The sequence below is a fragment of the Marmota monax genome, unplaced genomic scaffold (genome assembly GCF_021218885.2).
Source record: "Marmota monax isolate L192 unplaced genomic scaffold, Marmota_monax_Labrador192_F-V1.1 WCK01_AAM20220418_F8-fsc00010, whole genome shotgun sequence".
Lineage (NCBI taxonomy): Eukaryota > Metazoa > Chordata > Mammalia > Rodentia > Sciuridae > Marmota > Marmota monax.
Genome location: NW_026692321.1, coordinates 9,818,359 through 9,841,385, shown reverse-complemented (window position 1 = coordinate 9,841,385; position 23,027 = coordinate 9,818,359). Strand labels below are relative to the sequence as shown.

At 49.0% G+C, this 23,027-nt stretch overlaps 1 long non-coding RNA gene across 1 annotated transcript in view; it reads right to left on the bottom strand.

Annotated features, from left to right (window-relative positions):
- Positions 1 to 1,574: 1,574 nt before the first annotated feature.
- The window catches only part of LOC124090817 (uncharacterized), a 33,711-nt gene continuing 12,258 nt past the window's right edge, over positions 1,575 to 23,027 (bottom strand). Inside the window, exons 2-3 of the long non-coding RNA XR_006851235.1 lie at positions 3,094 to 3,209; positions 1,575 to 1,873 (exon numbers count right to left, since the gene is read on the bottom strand). This is a non-coding gene — a long non-coding RNA (uncharacterized LOC124090817). The remainder of the gene's footprint in view (positions 1,874 to 3,093; positions 3,210 to 23,027) is intronic.

The window sequence follows — 23,027 nt, the reverse complement described above, 5'->3', positions numbered from 1 at the left end:
GGGCGTGACCCTTGTCCTTGGAAAGACCCACAGAGCACTCCTAGGCACATACCCACCCTGCTGAGTGGTTTGTGTACAAATAACAGGAGAGATCTGCGGAGCCAGGTGTCCCTGACTCAGTCAGGCTAGGTGGGGACCCATAGCAACTCCCCTAGCAACCACCCATCAGCATGAGACAGGGAAAATACCTGGGATGCCAGATGACCCCCCAGTAGTTTATGGTGGTTGATAACGTGTTGGGAAACCATGTAGTTCAGCACTTACTCCCCTCGTGGCTTAAACCAATCAGTTCAAACGAATCCCCTCTTGTACTAACCAATCACCCTTACCCAACTTGTTCCCGCCAGTGAATGTGCTACTCATGTTTTAGAGTTGTTTTATGATTTTCCCGCAGTGTGTGATGATTTGCTAAGAGATGCTATGATGTATGTGAAGTCCCTGCCTTCCCAAAGAGTGTATAAAACTGCTGCAAACCCTGGGCTCGGGGCCTCTCAGCGTCACCAGTTGCTGTGTGTGCAGAGGACCGAGCTAGCTCGCAATAAACACCTCTTTGCTGTTTACATCGATCTTGGTCTCTGGTGGTCTTTTGGGGGTCCCAAACTCGAGCATCACACTATTGAATTCTGGCACCCACCATTCCCTTCGCCCCAGCCTCACTGAAGTCAGTAAGACCACCCTGCCTCACCAATGGGCTCATCAGCCTTTCCTTTTTAGACTTTTCTGCCGCATTAACCACATTGGCCATCACCTCCTTCCTAACTCCATGTCCTCTCTTTGAGAGGAATTCCTCCTTTGAGACTCCTTCGTGTGCCATCTTGTACCTGTGGGTAGTCCTCGGAGTTCTGCCTTCAGCCCTCTGAGCCGATACCCTGAGCCTACATCATTCCTCTTCTGTGGCTTCAACAACTACCTGAACCCCTGACTCTCCCTTCCAGGCCTCTCTTCTGTGTTTATGACTCTAGTTCAACTGCCCACTGGACGTCTCCGCTTCGATTCTTCACTTATCAAATGCTACAAGTTCAGACCCCAACGCAGCCTCTTTCCTCCAAAAGCTTTTGTCAACTATTTTGTTCACAAATGGCATCAGCACCCAGCCAAATCACTAAGCCAGGGAGCTGGAAGTCGGCCTAGACACCCCCCACACCCCCTCTTTAGCCAACTGCCAGGTTGTGTCAGTTCTAGTATCAAAGTATTTCTCAGTCTTCCTTCCCTCCACTCTCCCCTACCACTGTCCTGCTCCTTCAAGACTAGGTCTTCTCTCACTTGAGCAAAAGCCTCCTCCTGGCCTCCCTGCCTCCAGACTCCTCCCTCCAGTTGCCCCTGCCTGTTCTGCCCAGAGAGCACCTAAGGAAAGTCAGACCATGTTCTTCTGGGCGGAGGCTCCTTCATCCTTCAGGATCTAGCTCAGCTGTCACTTTCTGTGGGAAGACTTCCTTGATTCCCAATACAAATTAACCCCTTCTCTGACTTCACAAGTTTCCCTGCGTAAGTCTGTCCCCTCGCATTGGGCTCCTGAATTCTGTAATTTTTTTTTTCACTCATGTCCTCCCAAAAAAGACTCTAGGCACCTCAGGTTCAGGAGGGTCTTCTTTTTAATCCTTAGGGCCTAACCCAAGGCCTGGCATGAGTGGTGTTCCATACATCAACACACGAGAGGGAGGGCAGGGGAGACATGGGCTCCAAGTCTCTCTTCCAGCTCTGCCATTGATCTGCTGAATGACCGAAGCGTGTCACTTTCATTCTTGGGGTCTCAGTTTCCTCATCTGCAAAATGAGCTGTTTCCTTTACTGAAGATAATGATGTCCAGGCACTTGCTTCTGTGCCATGCACAATGCTCCTCCCAGGGCAAACAGGCCCTCTCCTGTGCTGGGACCTTGAGGAGAGAATCATATTTTCATGGCTCTGTTCTGCAGTGGGGACAGATGGCTTGCTTCAAATGCATTTGCCATGGCTCCTCCATTATTTATGTGCCCCCTGAACACCTCTCCTGGGTCTCCTGAGCTCCAGGGACTCTTTCTAATCCCAGCTAGGTTTCTCCTTCACAGTGCTGCAAGGGGCAGAATGGGGCCTCTCTTCCAGGGTACATCTTACTGCTTTGGAGTCTGCATGCACCCAGCAACATTTACATGGATGATTTCAGCCTTCAAACTCCACATCTCCTACAATTTGGTAAGAAATAGTTGGAGTATTTCGGTTTCATATTCTATTTTTGGCATCTGCTTCCCTGGTCCGTATCCCTAAGTTGTGAGGGCCACTCATAAGAGGAACGCAGTGTTTATGTCACAAGAAATTTACTGCAACGGGTAAAATGCTTTCATCTCTAGGGGTGTGGACACGTCTCTGAGTCACTTAGCTATGTCGTAGGTGAACAGGAGTTTTACCACCGGGAAGCTCTGTGGATAGTGGAAAGACAACTGGTACCCACCAGGCCAACAGGTATGTACAGTAGAGAGACCAGACCAACCTCAGGCCGGAGCAGTGTCTGAGATGCCGCAAACGGCCGGGCCTCTGGCACTGTTCCTCATGTGGTGCTAATGGTGGGGGACAGTCAGAGAAGCATTTCCATCTTGCATATTGGAAAGTCAGCGGATTGTTCTTAAAACTGTCCAATCAAGAAGCACTGTGCTGGGGGCTGGGGATCTAGCTCAGTCGGTAGAGTGCTAGCCTCGCATGCATGCAAAAGGGCCCTGGGTTCAATCCCCAGCACCATCAAAAAAAAAAAAAAAAGAAAAGAAGCACTGCGCTGTTAAAGGAGATGGAGGAAATTGACAGGAGTCAACTCAGAGCTGAAAGCTGTTGCCTCTGGGGAAAAGGAAATAGGGAGGGAGAGTGGGGGGGATGTCACTTTTCATAAGAAGACTTGCCCAATTTTTCAAATAGGATGCATTTGTGACTTTCATAAAAGTTAAACACTAAGTGGGAGGAAAAATAAAACAAAAATTCAAAAGATCCTCAGTGGACAGGAATCAGGAATGACTGGTGTGGCAGTGACGTCAGTAACCTGGACCACTGCCCGGTGCAATAGGATGACACCCCTTCCCTCTCCTTCCCTCCAGTCCCATCCTGACTCCTCTGCCCCCTCTCTGGACTTACCCTCCATGATGCTGCGGCACCCGGAATGGGCTCCATCCTGGGAAATCCAGGGGTCCAGGATCTTCGGTATCAATGCAGGCCGTGGGCAGGGTCTAGATGACCCAGATGAGCCCTAGCTGGAACACAGAGGAAGCAGCCTTCTGCAAGCAACACTTGGTGACTTCCTCACCGGGCAGCCCCAACTCCTCACCAGGTTCTAAAAATCTAACCAAACAAATGCCTCCCCTGTTGGAAGCTGCAAATCTTCATTTATGGATGAAATCTGCCAGAGCCAGCAGCAGAGAACAATTTCTCTCATTACACCAACTCCTGGAGCTCTGGATGGTAGCAGCTGTTGCCCCATTAGGAACGCATTCTCCATGGTGTAACCCACCCTACCACCCGCCGGGCGACCGCCAGCTTTGGAACTGCTGCCAGAAACAGCTGGAACGGGTCACTCAAATCCATGGGCTGTGGCGCCCAGAGAAACATTAGCCCCCCAGATAGAATGTCCCCTGCCTCCCATGTGAACAGCAGGAAGAGCAAAGCAGCAAGAGAATGGGGGTGACCGAGCTGCGATGATCAGAATCACTCAGAATTGCAAACTCTCACACACCTCCCAGCTCCCATGTGCTCACACACCCACACAGACACAGGCCCGGCATCCCCAAAGACGAGCTGGAGCGCTCAGTGGCACCAGGCAGAGCCCAGCCTCTGGTCCTGACACATGCAAGAATATGCACCATGGTTAGCCATAACCACCCTGAATCCGAGGGACCCACCGCTAATTGTTAAGTAAGGTTCCTTCTTCACTCTTACTCCAAAGAGAACAAGACTTTTGTTTTGTTTTGTTTTGTTTTAAATCTCTGAATGAAACTGCCTCCTTTGCTTAAAGGGTGGGATTGAGGGTGCTTCATGCTCTTCCTTTGCAATGTGCCTGGGCGTCTCTTTTCTCTTCTCCTGTCAGAGTCGTTCCTGGAAGCCCCGCCACCCCAAAAAGCATCCCTTGAATTTAGGTCAAAGATAACAAATGCTTGGTTTGAACATCCCAGTCTTAAACAGCCGACCTGCTGCTGTCCCGGCAGACGGCCCGCGGGACTCAGAGTGCGAGGCTGCATTTTTAAAATCCCGGAAAGCTCCCTGCATTGTGAGCAGGTCCTGCTGACCAGGCCGAGTTTTACAGCCCAGCTCCCCGACAATGCCATTTACTGCACACGAAAGATCACAGCAGATGTGGGCGGCTTCGCTCTGGCCCCTTGAAATTGCATCTGTTTTGAAATGTGACTCGACTTCAATCCGAAGCTGACCATAACATCCATGGCACAGACGGGAGGTGTTTACTAGATAAGCTTTTGATATTTGATGTTTGCTAATCATATTAAAGGCTTGAAACAAAATCCCAGCTACAATAAATCCTCACAATTGTACACATGAGTCAGGAAACGCCAGCGAGCCCTGCCTGGGGGTGTGATCAGACACCGGGTGGCACAGGGCACACGGAGATGAACCCAGGTCTAGAGGTCAAGGAAACGGGGACCTGGTGACTTGTCTCAATAACTAGTCCCCCACGGTGTTGGGGAAGGAACCCAGGGCCGCACACAGGCTGCACAGTGTTCTACCGCGGAGCCATCCGCCAGTCTCTCCAAGTCCTCCTGTGACTGCGTTGGGAAGTTGGTTCCTTAGCCCTGGGCCTGGGGAGCTCCATCTCCAAAACCATGGCCCAGGTGTTCAAGGGTCCTTTTCATAGTTATGGTGCCTGCGCGAGACAGGGGGATGGGGAACTTCATGACGGCATCGCAGGGAATGTGTGAATAGTCCCTTGGTCGTCAATCTGATTTTGCAGCAGTTTGGGTTGGTTTTCTCCTTCAATTCTGACTCCACAACAACCCAACGCTTAGGCATCGATGAAAGACCAGCATATTGGAAGCTGCTTCTCCATGGCAGCGGGCGGAAGCCAGCTTTCAGTGACCAGGCAGGCAAAAGAGCCAGATCCTATCTGCCATGATGAGTCACCACCACTCCCCGCCCAGGAGTTGGACTCCAAGAACGGACAGCAAGTGCTGGGAGTTGGAAGTGACTCTGGAGGTCACCTCAGCCACTTCTCATTTCCTGGATGGAGAGCTGAGCCTCGGGGTCCCCTCCTGGGCATCCCGCATCAGCGTGTTATTTCCTGTCTCACTGTTTCTCCCAGCCCCAGCCTCATTTGAGATGGTCTCCTAGTTCTCGGAACCTTACATATAATCACAACTTAGACTTAAAACTACACTCAAATGAAACCTAAATCCCAGGGGACCAGAGAGGCTGTTCTGTGGTGTCACCCCTGTCCTCCTCCTGTCTGGGTTTACTTTGGTTCAGCTGGACTTCGCAGAAGCCAGCCAGCACCCTACCCTATCTTATTCCTTCCTACTAACTTGACCGAGCAACAGTTACCGGTAATGGCCGAGGACGTGACCTCGCCAAGAAGTCTACCTTAGAAAAAGGGATCATGGAGCCTAAGGGCTTTCAAGGTCCTGCAGACTTGGGGCTGTCCTGGTGGAAGAGCAGGCACTAATTAGGTTAGTCTTTCTGGATGAGGCAGTCTCTCTGTGACCCCCCCAAATCCTGGGCATTTAAGCTTCCAAGCTCATCTTGGGCCTCCCAGGGTTTCTCTGAGCCATCTGGCCAAAAAACAGGTATCACTCACCTTTGTGAAATCCTCATCTAGTGACAACAGGAAGGTTTTGCTTGCAGTCAAGGAATCTAAAGTGCTCACTGAGCTGGTGCTGAGCAGGTGGAAGACCAGAGCCCCGGGCCAGAGAGCAGAGCCAGGATCCATGCTCACCCCTGAAGAAGTGGGACTGCCACCCCTTCTGCCGCCCCTTCTTAGATCACACACCAGCCCTCCGTGTGTGCACCGAGCCGTCGGCCACCTGCTTTGTCCTGGGGAGAGGGGCATTCTCATTGGTACCAGTGCAGGCGGGCGGTGAAGCCATCTCCTTTGTGGGACTAATTTAGTGCTTGCTCACACATTGAGAACTGCCTGCTATGCCATGTCATTAACCACACTGGCCAATTTAAAACCTGGATCGTCACAGCTCCGACTCACAGTGAGGGATACACCTCACCCTCAAAGGAGGAAGCCGCTAGATCCCGGCCCTGCTTTTCTGAGAAGATCCCCACAGACAGGAGCTCGCCGAGCAGAGCCCTCCCTGCACCAGCCTCTCTGCAGACAGGACGGCCTTGAACCTCCTGCAGGCCTGCCTCCTGGGCCGTGTGATACCTCCACTGTTGACTCAGGAAACCCCAAATCCAGAAAGAATAAGAAATAGAATCAGTATTTGAGCCTAAAACCTAGACCAGCTCATGACCACTCAGCCTCCATTTCCCAAGGAGATTCAAGGCAGAAATCAGGCCATTTTCACGTTTTGCAAAACCCTGGACAGAGGGACTCAGGACCTTGTTCTTCATGCCATCACCCAGCTGCTCCTGACAGATCCCGGGACTCAGTTTGACTGGGTGCTTCAGTCAGAGCCTCTGGGGAGTAGAAATCACTAAGGAGCCAACCCACTGCTCTGAGGTCCTCCCACTCCACCAGCCCCACAGACTCAAGGACGTCCTCACATAGCTGTCCCTTCCCAAGCACTTAAGTCACAGACCAGCCTCAGCCTGCCCAGAGAGGAGAAGAAGTCATCTGGCCCTTGCACTGTAATTTTTGTTGTTTTTTGCTACAGTTGTTTTGCATTCTAATTTTTAAAAATATGGTTAATAAAGTATATCTTTTATTATTAGAAAAGTAAATCATTTGTTGAATCCCTTACAGTTTTATAATTGTATATCTCTTACTCTGTGAAACTGTGTTTTCCTAATTGTGACTAAATGCATAATTTATATCCCATCACCCCCGTGACATTATGACATAGCCATTTCCCTGTGCTTTTATCAAGTCATCATAAACATCCTTTCAATTACTGTCTAAAAACCTATTGTGAGGTTGTAACACAGTTTACACAGTGAATCCCCTATTGTTGGATCTTTAGGTTATTCCCGATTTTTCCTCATGATATAAACAATGCTGTAATGAACATCCTTGTTTATGTACCTATTTCCTTCAGAAATATTTTTTCCAAAGCGGAATCACTGGGCCAAAGGGAATCAACAATGACACATCCCAGATCAAGGTGTACAAACACGACCATAAACATTCAAGTATACTTTAAACATGGAATCGCAGAGTGTCAGAACAGGAAGGGACCTTTCAAAGCACCTGTCCCAGATAAGGAACCACAGCGTGCTGCCTGGGCACGGTCCGCAGCCACCACACACAGGACAGTGCCCTCCCCTGCTCCTGTACTCACTTCCAGCAACACGACGCATCTGGCCCTTGCTCAGTTCCTTGCCCTGTTCCTTCCCGTGCCTGGAAGACCCCCATCACGTCTCCTGGCCCACTTGTCCCTGTGGAGGCTTCATTGCAGACAGGCCCTCCTCGGTGGCACTTCCTCTGCAGAGTTAGCCCCTGCCTCTGCTGGGACAGGGATGGGCGTGCAGGGATATGAAGTGCCACTGGTGGAAGCCTCCACAGTGGGGTGCACTGCATCCCCCAAGGACCACACCCCTGAACTCACCCTCCCTGCAAGAGTGAACCCGTCCCAGAGAGAGTCACCATCAGGTTGAAAACCTGCTCCCCGTCCCGGCCCAGCCCCCTGGGAAGCACTTTCCTCCGTCCCTCGCAGGTGGCTCTACCCGGGGCATTCTGACAACCCAGGCAGGCATCCTGTGGGGAGAAGGGTCAGCTGTGCAACCACAGACCCTGGTCCCAAGGCCACTCCAACTGGCACAGGCAAGAGAGCACTCCGTCAAGTGCCGGGACCTCCTGGGCACTGGTCTCTCCTCAGGGGACGGCGCCGGTGACTCCCCTTCAGGGACACTGTGAGGACCCCACATTCAGAAGGCCTCCCTGTCCCTTTCCTAGCCTCCAGGAGCCTGACTCAGTCTACCCACCCCAAAGGGTCACCAGAGAGAGGCAGGAAAGGGCAGGGGAAAGGTAGACAGAATCAGAATGATCATCCCCTCCTCCAACACATGGCTGCAGGCTAACTGGGACATCTTTGTCAGGAAGCGATGTGTACAAAGACACGAAGCCTAACTGTGTAATTATGCTGGGATTCCTTCTAATAATTAGCTTTTCCTTATGAGAAAGGCAAATAATTATCTTTCTGCCTTGGATCCAGACAGCATGTTCAGAGGCATCTATCCACACATCCGGGGCGGGGTGCAGGGAGAGGATGCCACCCAACCCAGCACTCTGCCTGTTCAGAGGCAAAAAATGTTCTCAGAAAGTATCCCTCTAGACAATGCAAACCATTTTGGAGGGTGGCAGTTTTTACGTATTGCTAGAGAGTTTCTAAATGGTAAAAGTAGTTCTGGGGAGTAACAAGTAAATTTGGTCCTCTAGCAACCTGCTGGAAATGGTCAGACTAGGCCATCGTGGGAGGGTCCAGCAGAGAGCCCACACTGGTGGAGGGCACAGTCCCCATCCCCAAAGGTCACAGACAAGGGTCAGAGTGTGGTTGAGGGTGCTGTTAGAATCCTACACCAATGCCTCCCCGTCCCCAGGGTCTTCCCATAATCCACCTTCCTTCTGACCTCAAACAAGATTCTCTCCTCACCCACTTCCTCACCAACTGGTTCCTGAACCCTTCCAGGAGCCTTCAAGGCCAATCTAGTCCAGCACAGTCTCTGCCTTCCTTGAGCTCCCCCCACTAGGGGCTCATGGTTCTGGCCCCTTCCACGGCTCCCTGATAGGTTTTGCCTCCTTCACCACAGCATCCCAGGTGCCTATTAAGGAACCGTCACTAAAGCAATTTCTGCAAGACAGAAACCACCCCATATTCACTTTTGTCTCCTAAACCAACATAGTTCTAAGCACTTAGTAAAACATTGGTGGAATGAATAAATGAAAACTGCCTGACTGACCATCAATTGATTATGGATTAGAAACACAACAATGAATGAATGAATGGCTCTAGTATTGGGAAACACAAGTCTATTTTTGGACAGTGTCAAATGTGGGCTAAAGGGAGGAGCTAATAGGCCAGCACAGGCTCCCCCACCGCAGAGGAAACTCTAGGTAGATCCCTAGAGCGTTGGCACAGAGAAATGGCAGATCTGGCGGGCTGCCGACGGGCGAGCCCAAATTTCCTGAAGAGGCACAGAGACAAATGTCAATAAAGTACATCCATTCTCGAGAGGCAGACAGAAAAGGCTGTATTTAACTTGCCATTTGATGCTTCAGTGTTGTTTCTCCAAAGCCATTAATTAGAATTTGAATTGAGATTATTCATTTTGGAGAAAGTAGATTAATTCTCCCACACAATGCAATATTGCCTAAAAAAATTTGTATGGACATTTGGCATCTGTCTCAGTGAGTTTAACCTTCCCTTTGGGGTCCAGCTCCTTCTCCCTGTATGCAGAATTCAACACACATACTAATTTACCTGTCCTACCAGCTACCCCTGCTTGATAGCTCATCTAGGTACTAGACTGAGAGCCCAGGAACCAGGTTTGCTTTTCTTGAACATTTCCAGTGCTAAGAGCAGTGTTATAGTCATCCAGAGAAAGTGTTCAGTTTCTATTTGTATAAATCAGTAAGCAAATGAATGGACCCTTCAGATGTTTTTAAAGACTCACCAAAGCCCTCCCCAATTCCTTTACCACTTCTTTTTTTTTTTTTTTTTTTTTTTTTTTTTTTTTTTTTCCTATTTGGGGAACTTTATTTTTTTTTTTTTTATTTTTTTTTTTATTTTATTTTATTTTTTTATTTTTTTTTTTTTTTTTTAATTTTTTATTGTGGGTTGTTCAAAACATTACAAATTTCTTGACATATCATATTCCACACTTTGATTCTAGTGGGTTATGAACTCCCACCTTCACCCCATACACAGATTGCAGATTCACATCAGTTACACATCCATTGATTTACAAATTGCCATACTAGTGTCTGTTGTGCTCCGCTGCCTTTCCCATCATCCACCCTCCCCCCTCCCCACCTCTCCCCTCCCCTCCCCTCCTCTCTCTCTACCCCCTCCACTGTATAACCCTGAGGGTCTCCTTCCATTACCGTGCAATTTACCTTCTCTCTCCCTTTCCCTCCCACCTCTCATCCCTGTTAAATGTTAATCTTCTTCTCCTGCTCTTCGTCCCTACTCTGTTCTTAGTTACTTTCCTTATATCAAAGAAGACATTTGGCATTTGTTTTTTAGGGATTGGCTGGCTTCACTTAGCATAATCTGCTCTAATGCCATCCATTTCCCTGTAAATTCTATGATTTTGTCATTTTTTAATGCAGAGTAATACTCCATTGTGTATAAATGCCACATTTTTTTTATCCATTCGTCTATTGAAGGGCATCTAGGTTGGTTCCACAGTCTTGCTATTGTGAACTGTGCTGCTATGAACATCGATGTAGCAGTGTCCCTGTAGCATGCTCTTTTTAGGTCTTTAGGGAATAGACCAAGAAGGGGAATAGCTGGGTCAAATGGTGGCTCCATTCCCAGCTTTCCAAGAAATCTCCATACTGCTTTCCAAATTGGCTGCACCAATCTGCAGTCCCACCAGCAATGTACAAGTGTACCCTTTTCCCCACATCCTCGCCAGCACTTGTTGTTGTTTGACTTCCTAATGGCTGCCAATCTTACTGGAGTGAGATGGTATCTTAGGGTGGTTTTGATTTGCATTTCTCTGACAGCTAGAGATGGTGAGCATTTTTTCATGTACTTGTTGATTGACTGTATGTCCTCCTCTGTGAAGTGTCTGTTCAGGTCCTTGGCCCATTTGTTGATTGGGTTGTTTGTTCTCTTATTGTCTAATTTTTTGAGTTCTTTGTATACTCTGGATATTAGGGCTCTATCTGAAGTGTGAGGAGTAAAGATTTGTTCCCAGGATGTAGGCTCCCTATTTACCTCTCTTATTGTTTCTTTTGCTGAGAAAAAACTTCTTAGTTTGAGTAAGTCCCATTTGTTGATTCTAGTTATTAACTTTTGTGCTATGGGTGTCCTATTGAGAAATTTGGAGCCCGACCCCACCGACTGTAGATCGTAGCCAACTTTTTCTTCTATCAGACGGCGCGTCTCTGATTTGATATCAAGTTCCTTGATCCATTTTGAATTCACTTTTGTGCATGGCGAGAGAAAGGGATTCAGTTTCATTTTGTTGCATATGGATTTCCAGTTTTCCCAGCACCATTTGTTGAAGATGCTATCCTTCCTCCATTGCATGCTTTTAGCCCCTTTATCAAATATAAGATAGTTGTAGTTTTGTGGATTGGTTTCTGTGTCCTCTATTCTGTACCATTGGTCCACACGCCTGTTTTGGTACCAGTACCATGCTGTTTTTGTTACTATTGCTCTTCCTTTACCACTTCTTAACCCCTTAGATCCTGATTTAGAAGATCTGGGTCCATGCACCAGATGTATCCCTGCCTGTGCTAGGAAGTTCCGTCTAGATAAGTAAGAAGCCACCCTCTGCCTGGCTTGAAGTGGTGAATTGTTGCCCTTTTATTGTCCTGGGTACAGTCGGAATCGAAGTGGGGCGGGGGTGGAGGGATCCAGCCAAGCTCGGTCGGTGTGGGTTTGGAGGGAGGGGAAGTGGCTACACTGCTCAGGAACTGGTCACAGCAGTAGACCTCGGGACTGTGAGGCCTGTACTGTGGCACAGTGTGGGGACAGCTTGTGGAAGCCGAGGAGAATCGAACACCTTAGGTGTTACAGTTTAGACATTAGGTGTCCCCAAAAAGCTCATGTGTGTGAGACAGATTGGGTTATGAGAGCCTTAACCTAGTCAGTGAATTAACCCCCTGAGGGGATTAACTGGGTGGTAGCTGAAGGCAGGTGGGGTGTGGCTGGAGGAGGTGGGGCATTGGGGGCGTGCCCTTGGGGTAGGTATTTTGTATTTAGCAGGTGGAGTCTCTCTCCCCCCTTGCCCTCCTTCTCTCCCTCCTTCCTGATCATCATGTGAGCTGCTTCCCTGCCCTACACTCTTCCAACGCAATGTTCTGCCTCACCCAAGGAATGGAGCCAGCCTTCTGTGGACTGAGACCTCTGAAACTGTGAGCCCCCTGATAAACTCTTCCTCCTCTACAATTGTTCTTGTCAGGTCTTTCAGTCACAGCCACTAGAAAGCTGATTAAAACTCCAGGGCAAGACAAGATCACGTGGAGAGCAAACGGTCATCCTGAGAGGGCCTGGGAAAAGCAGGGCTGAGGGTCAGAGATGAGACGGGCCGGCTCCTCGGAGGGCACCGGGGAGGGCCGGGGGTTCTGAGCAAAGTTCCTTCCACTCCTTCCTGGAGGGCAGGAGACCCAGGCCTCGGGATTTTGAGTTGTGAGGAGGACCGAGTGTTTGAGGAAAGAGGACTGAAAGGCCTCCCCCTGAAGCCGGCCCCGGCTGGTCTCTAAGCCCTCGCTGCCTGAGTCCCCCCGAGCTGCTGGCCCCGTCCTGCCAGGAGTCGACCTTCTGGGTGGTGGGTGAGCTGCGAGGACAGCTTGGGAGCCAGGCTCTAGGTAGGCAGGATCAAAGTCCCAAATAACCTCCGGGGTCACAGCGACAAAATGCTCACGGGCTGGAAGAGGATGGAGCCATTAGAGTGAGGAAATGAACACAGGCTTTTTCCCCCTGAGTGGGCACAATGGGGACCAGGGGGTGGGGACAAAGCCGGCCCACTTGGGCGGGAGGCAGGGCCATGGGGAGTGGGCCCTGTTCTTTGGCCCGGGAGTTAATGTAGGCCGTAAACAATGGGAGCACTGGCCGGCCAGGGCTTTAGAGTGAGAACACCATGGGGTCAGAGTGGCCTGACCCCCAGGGAGGTTAACCAGATCAAAGCTGCCGCTGATTGCCCAGCCCACTGGTGCCCCTAATCACCGTAAAATTGAAGTTTTCCCCCAGCGTTGGCCTGGCCACCTCTTCAGGTAGCCCCGGAACGGGGGCGGGAGCCACCGAGGCGGGGACCCCAGCCTAACATCTCACCAACTCGGTGACCTACCTCATCCCTCTTCCCAGATTGCTTCCTGGAATCCCCACCACCCAGCCACCCACCCTGCCCAGCAAGCCCCTTGTCCCTCGGGACTTGTCCTGTTCTGTTTGAGGTGGCAAAAAATAACCTGACGCTTTGAACTTCCACGGCTGTTGTTGTGTCTATGATAAGAATGAGACACACTCATTCTAGAACACAGAGGAAAGCAAGAAGAAAACCACAACCATCTGAGACAAGCACCTGTGGCCACGCGTGGGATACTTCTTGTTTTGGTGTAGGATCATTTGGGATTTATCATTTCACCCACTGAATGTTTTCGATTACTTGTATATCCTAAGAATATCCTTATGTGATTGAAAAATACTCCATAAACTTGCTATTTGACATCTGTATCAGGTGCCACAGTGATGGTACCTAGAAGAGCACAGGACAGACCACAGGGCTACCAGGCATTCCCTGTAGCTTCTTTCTAAAGTTTTATTTTGTTTTGATACAAATGCTCCCATGATAAACATCCTTGGTGTTTGCAATCTTTGATTATTTCTGTGCAATACATTTTCAGGAACATGGAATGGAATTTCCAGCCAAAGACCGTGAATGTTTGGGAAGAAATTTTTAGTTCACTTTTTAAAAATTATTAAGAATCAAACAGTATGGTAGTCACCGAGGACACAGATACCAATAAAATATGACCTCTACACTTGAGGAGCAAGTGGTATGTATGCAGTGACATACCACCCTAAACCCCATTTGAAATGGAGCACCATTTTTAAAAAATCACAATGTAACATCAAAGGCCATTTGGGTACAGTTCTTCCCATAACCCTTGGATTTCCCTACAATGCAAAAAATGATAGCTCTTTGGCCACTTCAGAATCATTTATACAGTGTGCTTGATCCGTGGACCTTCCCTATGCCTGGACCCAAACCTATGGGAGCCTGGTGGTTAGAGACGACAGGGGCATCTACCACCTCCTCCCCAGCCTGGGTCCCCTCTGGCCCTTTACTCTCACCACCCCCTGCCTGGAATGCCTTGTCCCAGGCAAGTTCTTCATAAGGCTTCAAGGACCACATCCCGTCCCATTCCGGAAGTCTCCTCAGGCTTCCCCCAGCCCACACTGAACTCCTCTTATACCATTTACCATGATCACAAAGGTTCATGCTTACGAAAAGTGAGCTCCCTTGAGGACACAGAACTTGACCAACGATTCGAACTCAATAGATATTCAATGAATTGATCAAAAGTCATATGCCATTCTGTCTTAGATCATTATGTGCTACTATAACAAAATATCTGAGACGGGATGATTTATAACAAATAGAAATGCATTTATTTACAGTTCTTGGGAAAGTCAAATACCAACGCACTTGCATCTGGCAAGGGCTTTCTTGATCCATAACAACATGATGGGAAGCATGATACGGTAGAGAGAAGATAGGGGGAGAGAGAAAAAGAGCCAGCAACCTTAACATCTCTAAAGGTCCTTCCTCCCCGTACCAGGACAGTGGCAGTTAAATCTCAACAGGAGTTGAAATCGTGGCAGCTATTTACGGATCATTTCTTTTGTATTTATCTTATCTCTTCAAATAGACTATATGGTGTCCAGAATAAAAGCTTGGAGTTGAGTGGTGAAGGTGGACCCCAGCTTCATCTCATGGCCTGGACAATCCTCCACCTCATCATCCATAAAAACTGAAGTAGTAACATTATCTCTATGGATTTTTTGTAAGAATAAAGTAATGCTGTACCAGGAAGCAAGGACGTACTGCCAGAAGAACACAGGAGCCAATTTGAAGGCTCGCCCCTAACTAAAATGACAACTCAGGCATGGAAAGGAAAAACAACCAAAGGATTAAAATGTGAAAAACATAAAAAATTATGAGTTCATGATGATTTTTAAAATCTCATTGTTTATCTTAGAGGTTGCTTGTGTACAAAATCATTCTGAAAATTGATAAAAGGGAAGAATGGAGCATTTTGAATGAGAATTGAGTGGCTTAACATATTTATCTCATGTAATTTGCTAACACATAGTAAAGATTCAATAATGTTATGCTTTATGGACAATAAGAATATAAGAGCAAAAATAAAATGAAATGGATCCTATTGAATCATCTTCAAACCTACTCACCTGTCTTCCTTCTTTTGGTTAAGCATCTCCAGTTCACCAGGGACCAGCTAGTGCTTAGGCTCTGGTAGGGGCTCAAAGTCCATCAATCCCATCTCAAGATCCACGGGCTTCCATTACCACTTTGCCCACGTTGCTCTTCCTTTCCTCCCCCCACCCCATACTCTGGTACTAGCAACTGAACCCAGGGATGCTCTACCCCTCAGCTACATCCCCAGCCCTTTTTATTTCTTATTTTGAGACAGGGTCTCACATGGTTAACTAGGCTGGCCTCGAACTTGTGATCCTCCTGCCTCAGCCTCCTGGGTCTCTGGATTATAGGTGTGCACCACCACAGCTGGCCTTTTACCTTTTCAGAGGCAGGATGAGGGAGCCCCACAGGATGTAGGCAAGGGCTCTGGGAGGCAGCACTTTGACCCAGCAGGCACTTCCTCCCCGCCCCTTTCTCTGCCTCCCTTCCTTAGCAGGAGCAGAGGAAGAAGTCTGCTTTAGGAAAGTAGATCATTAGGGCCAAAACATCCCACCCCATCTTCTCCTGCTGCAGATGAATGAACTGTTGCTCCCAAAGGCTAAGAAACTTACCCAGCTTCACAAAGCCAGCCAGCCGGGCTCCCGGCTGAGGGCTCCTTCTACTGCGCTGCTTCCAATAAGTCGCTGGAAAAGAAATTCAAAGCTCAGCTTTGAGATGGCTGAGATGGGTTTGCTAAGGCAACCAGCTCAGCTCTGCTTCAGGGAGAGACAGAGAAAAATAAAAATGGTTTCAACCACTCTGGACTGAGCCTCTTCCCAGGTGCTACTCTGTGCAGCACTGGCAATGTCATTTCTGGGAATTTCGTGGCTATTTCAAGGTGAGATCCCAGTTGCTCCCCAATGCTCCTGGACCAGCAGGACGCATACCAGACTCTGGGTGGCCTGGCATTCCCAGGGATCGCCTGGGCTGTTCACCCCTCCAGCCTGCCCAGCCTGGCCACAGATAACAGCCCAAGACATACAAACCAGAGAGAAGAGGCCAGGGAAACCCTACCATGTCCCTCAGACCAGTGGGGAAGAGGCCTCTGGAATGTCAGGGATCTGAGCTCCACCCAAGGGCTGCAAGGAAGGCCAAGGCCAAGGCCAGCCCCGGGGAGAGGACACCCACCCGCTTTGCAGCTTCCACGTCACCTCTGCTGCCTACCCTTGCCGCAGTCTGGCTGGGCACAAATGCCGCAGTCTGGCTGGGCACACAATCACGAGCCACCACACAGCTTGTAGGTTCAAACAGCAACGCTTTATTCCCGAACTCACACCAGCTGTCTACAATCACGTTCTGGGGAAATCCACGTTCTCTGCCCAAATCCTCCTCCACTGGGCTTCTATCTCCAAAATATATTGTCTGAATCCCGTGAGAAACTCAAGGGGAACTCAGGCAGCAGGATACGCCCTATTCCCAGCAGGAATAATCTTAAACCTTAAACCTGGAACCTAAACTGGGAACGCCCTAAACACGATTATCTTAAAACCGGGAACACCCTAATCTGCCTTGGTCCTTGAGCAAGGTCACGTACATTCAATGTCACTGCAACATGGGGTACGCTGGCAAGGAAATTGTCATACCTACTTGGCTAATGGCTCCCAGCATACCCTGAGACCTCAGCTCACCTCCTCGAGCTCCAGACACTTCCACCTGGACGCCCATGTGGCACCCATGTCTCAAGCAGAGTCCTGGGTCTCCTGTTGCCCCCTTCCCTGCTCTTCCCTCCTGTCCTCACCCTCTCTAACCACTCTTCCCTCAGTCTTCCCCAACTAGAAAAGGCACGATCCGCTGATCGTTCAGGCCAAACACCTGGGTGTGATGATGGTGACCCTGTGCCTTCCTGTACCCTCTGGGTCCCACCCATCAGCAAGTCCTATTGAATTTTCCTCCAAAGTACTTCTGGAGCTGCCCACTGCCCCACTGGCCCAGGTCAGCCCTAATCCTCCTTCCTGCATCATGCCCTTCCCCAGGATGTAAACCAGGCCAGATCTGACCCTGCGCCAACACCTCCCGTGCTTCCCGTGTAGGACAAATGACGCTCAGTACATCCTCAGCATCTCCCAAGGCCCCAGGGCTTCTTCTCCACCCGCCGTCCATCAGCCCCACCGCCTCCTGTCCCTCTACCTGGAGGCTCTTCATACTCCGGGCACCACCTCCTCCCTGCGGGCTTGGCCACCCTGAGCCCCGCCCAGGTCACTCCACATGAGTGCTGCTTTCCTGCCTCCCATGTGCGTCCACCTCCATGGGGACAGATCTTGGCTCATCCTGCTCTATGACGTATCCTGTGCACCCCACACAGCACAGGGGCTGATGATGATTTATCTACAGGAGAAATTCAGCTTCTGAGTGCTGGGACTGAGAGGACAAACCCCATGAGCTAATGAAACCTCCTCATGGAAACCTCCCCCTGGTCACCTCCAGGACCCCGCTAGGACAGTGATGGTCTTGGAGCCTGGGTCTCCACCTTGACCAAATGTTAGAATCGTGGCACAGGTTTCTTTAAATGTTGAGACCTGCGTTCCAACCCCAGCCAATTTGATTGAATTTATTTACAGTGAGCCTAGTAATTAGATGTTTAACGTCCCCCTAGAGACACTAAAGTCCAGTGGGACTGCTGGTCTATGCCTCTTATGCATTAGTGAGCAGATAATGCCCCTGGTACACTATTTTGAAAGGAAGGACAAGAACAAAAACATGGAGAGACAGCACTAATTGAATGTCTGTTATATACAAAGTTCTGAACTTAATATCTTTATATGCTATTTCATTTAACTTTGAAAGCAATATTAAGAGAAAAACATTACTTATTTATTTAACTAAACTACCATTTTTTTCAGGCCTCATTTTAAACTCTTTATACCATTAACTAAGTTAATCCTCCTAGCAACCTCAAAGCAGCAGCTATTACCAGCCTCATTTCCCAGATAAGCAACTGAGGCCCAGAGATATTAAGCGATACATCGGAGATCACAGAGCTGTGAGTTGTCAGAACCCATTTTGTTTCCAAGTCCAAGAGCATCACTTCTACGTTATCCTGCTTCTGTTACTATCTCTATTTGTTATAGAAACTGCAGCTAGAAAACATAAACTGAGGCTGGGGATATAGCTCAGTTGGTAGAGTGCTTTGCATGCACAAAGCCCTGGGTTCGATTCCCAGCACCACAAAAAAAAAAAAAAAAAACAGAATGACTTGTTCAAAGTCACACAGTGCACAGTCACATCTGATTTCAAACCCTGCCCCTGTTCTTTTCATATTGATCCTCCTGTGTTCTCAGCTAGACTCTGAGAGCTAAGACACCTCATTTATTTTTTTCTTGTTCCCCTGAAGGCCCAGTCACAGTGCTGAGCTTAGTAGATGCTCAATAAACAGTAGTAAAGTAGAGATTGTCGGACTGTTCAAAATGCATGGCGACAGATTCTACATGTGGTATTTACAACTGGGCTCCCCGCCTGGCAGAAGTTGTTCTTTAATAATAAGATTAGAATGACTTGTAATTAACACATCAAAGCACCAGCTGACAGTACCCAGCTCTCTGCTCATTAGTGGACTTTGCTTCTTTATATATAAATGAGGGCCGTGCCTTTTGTAAAGCACTTTTGTAAATTGGTAAACAGGGGTAATAATTATTTTTAATTATTGCATTAGCGTGATCATCCTCATCACTATAACAAGAACAATATGAAGGGGGAGGGGCAGGCCCCTGACCAATGGGGAAAACACGACTGCAGGATTCCACAGCGAGAACCAGTGTGAGCCAAGTTCAGGATGGATTTCCTTTTTTTTTCCTTTCGTTCTATTTTTCAGTTCCTTCTAAAATATTTACTGATTTAATGACATGAGAACAGTTTCAGAACCCAAATATTCCGCACACCCCCCACTGCGTGGATCTTGGTGGCTGTGTCGTTTGAGAGTGCACGGGCTCCCTTTAGAGTCCTGGTTCTGCTCTCCTGTCTCCGTGCCCCAGCCCTGGGACTCGTCTGTCCCTTAAATACACCACACCTCATGGGGGGAGGCTCTCTTCCACGTGCCGGGGGGCTTTTGCTATCCAGCCCCTTGCTCTGCTGAGTTTCTCCCAAGGCACCTGTCACTGCCTGGCCCAGTTTACAGATGAAGAAACTGAGCACAGAGTGCTTAAGCACTTGCCCGAGTTCACACAGCCCCCGGTGGAGAGGCAGCGATGGGAACCCAGGAGAATGACCTCAGCGGCCAGGCCCACACCCCCGCATCACCCTGCTTCCACCGCGGGCTTCCTGTAAATCTCAGCTTGATTTTCACACTCCACTGACTCCTCTCCGAGTCTCAGGCTTCCTTGAGTGTAAAATAGGGATAGAAATAACCCCCTGGGAAGGCTGTGGTGGGGACAAACTGAGTTAATCACTAGGGACACCTGCCGAGGAGGAAGCGCTCAGAAGTGAGTCCCAGCTCTGCATCCACAGCTGTGTGAGCCCTGTTGTCTCCTGGAGCCTCGTCCTCATCATCTGTAAAATGGGGACAGTAACACTGCATTTCTCAGGAGTTTGTGTCCACTACGTGAAAAAAAAATAGATTTTTTGAAAGGCTTCGGAAACCAACAGACACGTGGAAGTTCAACAGGTACGAGCTGCCCCCTACTCCTGTTAGCCATTCCCCCCCACCCCCGTCCCCGGGCATGGGCTCGTCAGAGCACACGGACCATCTCAGCCTCTGCCAGCCTCACTCTCCTACGACCATGGCTCCTTGGTCATTTGACCATGGGTCCCCACGGTGGTTCTTTTGTTTTTAATCACCATTTTATCAAGATGCTGGCCAATGGCCTGACAGGTTTCTGATCCAACAAGCATCTCCTGAACCCTCATTCCAAGGTCTTCGGAAGAGAGAGACATTTGTGAGAGGTTTTCCCGACCCTCAAGAAGGCCGCAGGATAGCTGGATTCCTGTCAGCACCAAGCTCAGAGGAAACGTTTTGCTCACTCCAGAGAAGAAGACAGCAACTCCATCTAAGGGGGCACTTGGGCTTTTGAACTGAGCATGTTCTCTCGGAAGCTGTCTGCAGGTGAACTTGAACCTGAATGCTCACAGGCCTGGAACAGGGCAGGCCACCTTCAGGTCCATGAAGCCCACTTTACAGACGGGGAAACCAAGACCTAAGAAAAGGAGGATTGTCCAAGGTCCAGCACCACGGCCACAGTGGGAGGCGGGAAGCGAGACCTGCTCCCTGGACAGTGAGAAGAAGACGAGAACATGGAGTTTGGAATTTGGTCTTTCAGGCCAGATACCAGGCTGTGAGGACTTGGATGGTTGCTAAGTCTCTCTGGAGCTCAGCTGCCTCCTCCTACACACAGCATTTAGAACACAGTAAAATACGGTCCGTTCAGGGTAAGTTCACTTAGAATTTGTTATATACATATATAATGTATATATATTTATCATTATGTCATTATATATTTAATATAATTCATATATTTTTAAAGCCTCATTTACTACCTTCTAAAAATTAGACACAAATAAAATATGAAGAAGCTTAAGTTTTGCTAAACATTTCTTCTCGTGTGAGCAAAGACCTCACAGCAAATCGTGCTGAGGACACGGGTTCAAAGAGACCAAGTCATCCTGCAGGGAAGATGGCGTGGATTGGATCCTGACATCTGCAGAGACCACCCCCATCCCTAGTGTTCTGTTATGCTGAGACCAGCCTGTCCCTCGGCCTTTGCCGAAGTGACTTGGCTTTTGCTATTACTAAGGAACAAGCCCAGGTCTCACAGTTATGCTATGAAAATGTGGAATGTCAGCGAGTTTCTGAAAATTCTCCCTCATATGTTCAAGAGCATATATGGAACTGGTCTATTTTATTTTTTCAAAGGCATCATTAGTGACCGTATGGACATAACCGTGGCAATCAGTGTGACCCTGAAACAAACACATTCCTGCGCACCAGTACAGTTTCTATATATTTCAAAATTACACTCACAGACCTACTGTGTGCAGATGATGGCCCTGGGCGGTGTCTTCCTACTAGAGGAAACACCAGCCAGGTCTGTGCACTTTCAAAGCATGAGGGAGAGAGGTGTCAGGAGCCTAGAAAGCAAGTTACCCAGATTTTTCATAGAGGCCAGAGTCTCTAGTTAGAGAGGAGGCCTGGACCTCGCGACTGCTTTGGAAAGCTTTGGGGAAAGAGGCCCCGGGGGGAAGAGCTTGGAACTCCCTCAAATTGGCTCCGTTTCAGACCCCCAAGACCAAGAAGGCATTCAAAGGGGGGTCCTGAAGGAACCATTTATATGGAGATCTTTTCGTGGGGCTGTTCAGGAGCTTGGATGCAGTCCACAGCTAACAGGGCAATTTCTGTTCCAACCAGAGAAGCCTAACTATCTCTGGCTTCTAACCAGTTATAATGGCTAAGCACGCCCCCGAAAGAAAGACAGAGGAGGAAAAAAAAAAAACTAATGAAGAAGGAAAAGTGAGAGATATTTTCTCCTTGTCCTGTGGTGTTAGGGAGCGTCACAGCTGGAAGAGACCTCCCATCTCAGCCCATCCAGATGTTTGGAGCTGTGAGTCCTGATTTCCACATCCACATACAGGCCATCAGGATGGACAACAGCCTGAATGGCCCATAGTGGAAATCACCAGACACACCCTCTCTCAATCTGGACCTCCAGGAGTGTGTGGGAGCCTTCAGTCTCTCTCGCTCCTGCAATCCTCACCCACCTTCCCCGTCTGAGAATCTGCATGGCCAGAAGGAACAGAGCCCAGGAGCAGGAGAATGTGGGGTATAAGTCCCAGCAACACTGAAGCTCAGTTGTGTGTGTGTGTGAAATGGGAGTAGTAATCCCTAACTAGGAAGGTCCTCATGAGACGACAGGAGTCAACAGCTGTAAAACACCTAGAAAGTGCCCCTGTCACACCATCCCCATGACACAGGGACTCCCTGGCAGGGGAGTGAATCTCAGAGCATTCTAAGGGGATCAATCTAGCTTCCAGCTACTCTTACCCAAAACGGATGAGCCTGAGGCTTGGCCCCAAGATCAGGGTCTCACTACAGAGGCGACAGCCAAGCCAGGTCCCTCATTAAACATTAAATTGAGAGGAGAATGGAGGAGAAGGGTTTCTAAGCAGAAGGACTGCTGGATGAAAGGCCAGGAAGCCTGAAAATGTCCGGGCAGGCATCGGATCCACCTCTGATTTATCTTCTCACAGTAAAAGTGTCAGCGTGCCTCTCGGCTTAGTTAGCCAGCCATCAGTAAGTGCAGGTTGACCTAATGATTAACTAATTGATAACAAAGAGTTCCTAAATGCTAGCTCCTCAGGAGGAGCTGCTGATGCTGACTGAGATACGGAGCATCTTGGAAAGAACCAGCCTCGGATGAGACAGCCGTTCCGCTTGGATGCTCTTGCAAAGCACCTGAGGGGCTTGTCCCAGGAATTATGTGACCACCACGGCTGAACTACCCTGGCTGAGGAAGGCCCTGGGGAAGCCACCCCCAAGAGAGCCGGCGACAGTGTGTGGACCCTCTTACTTTGAGGCAGCCTTAGTGACAATATTCTCTCCTTTCCCTTTCTCTTTAATTGTTGAAAATTAGTCCTGATGTTGTCCCAGACAACCCCAGAGCACCAAAGGTGGATGTCCAGGACAACTCAGCCCTTCTCCTGGCCTTCGCCTCAGCTTGTCTGTCAATGGCTAATTTCCTTCTGAGCTCTTATTCTTCTCTTTTAACGCCAGGACCTATAAAGAAGAGCTTCTCAAGCTTTAATGTACACACGACTTTGGGGAATATTTTATTAAAAGTGATTCGTATTGATTAAGTGTGGGACAGGAATCACAGGGAGGCTGAAGC